We start from the raw sequence: 1488 nt of genomic DNA on the forward strand, positions 1-1488 counted from the left end.
AATAATGTAGCTAAAATCATCGAAATATCGTATATAGGGAGGTACCGTTATATCGGAGATGTGCGAAGACCTGGACCAGCATAGACAACTTTCTGTCACAGGCTGTAGCATCCATTACGAACTTCAAATACGACATTTCAAACAATTTCGGTGAGTGTTGTACCTAAACTCGTCAAAATACCGAATATATGGAGGTACTGGTATATGGGGCCTATATGAATACCTGGACCTGCATAGGTAATTTTCTGTCACAGCCTGTAGTTCCCATTACGAACTCTAAATGCGTAATTTGAAACTACTACGGTGAATAATGACGCTAAAATCATCAAAATACCGAATATTGGGAGGTACCGTTATATGGGGGCTACACGAAGACGTGGACCTGCAAAGACAATTTTCTGTCTTAGGCTGTAGTATCCATTTCGAACTTCAAATACCAAATTTGAACGAAATAATGTCGCTAAAATCATCAAAATACCGAATATCGGGTGGTACCATTATATGGGGGCTATACGAAGACGTGGACCTACATGGCCCATTTACGAACTTAACCTGCCTACTGAAAAAGTAAACATGTGTGCAAAATTTTGGCCTTCTATCTCAATTCGTTCGAAAGATAACGTGGAAACGTAAGTCCGTCAATTCACTCCATTTAGGCTGATATTAGCCATTATTTGCAGTATAAATCTGAAATCGGATCAAGGATATTTTGAAGCTATATCTAAATCTGATCTTGATAAAATTTTGCAGACGTATTTCTGAGCTCTATAAGATATTTGGTACCAAATATTGTTGTTGTCGAATGGATATTACGAATATGAGGGACTTAAACACCAAACCGGATGAAACATATATATGGGAGCTATAGCTATATCCGAACTGAATTTCACCAAATTTGATATACTTGCTTTCACACTGAATTCGGTTGGATGTGCCAAAATTCAGGTCATTTGGACTGATATTGGCCATTTGGTGCGCAATTAACCCGAAATCGGTTGAAGATATATTTAGAAGCTACATCCAAATCTGAACCGATCTTGAAAAAAATAGGCTGAGATATTTCTTGGCTGTAAATGTTATCTGGTACCAAATGTCGTTGTTGTGAAGTGCAAATTACGCATGTGAGGGACTAAAACACCAAATCGGATGAAATATAACTATAGCTATATCTGAACCGATTTTCACCAGATTTGATGTACTTGCTTTCAAATTGAATTCGATCGGATATGCCAAAATTCAGGTCATTTGACCAATTAACTCGATGTCGGTTAAATATATATGGGAGCTATATCTAAATTTGAACCGATTTTCATCAATACCAATTCGTCCTTGGGCCAAACATGGGCGGATGGGCGGACGGACTGACATGCATTAATCGACTCAGCAAGTGATTCGATGAAGATCCTCAAAAGTATCTCGATTCCCTTTCCATGTTACAAAGAAATGCATATCGACATGATACGCTTACCACTATGTGGGGTAGGGTAT

Source organism: Musca domestica, unplaced genomic scaffold (genome assembly GCF_030504385.1).
Source record: "Musca domestica strain aabys unplaced genomic scaffold, Musca_domestica.polishedcontigs.V.1.1 14, whole genome shotgun sequence".
NCBI classification, from domain to species: domain Eukaryota; kingdom Metazoa; phylum Arthropoda; class Insecta; order Diptera; family Muscidae; genus Musca; species Musca domestica.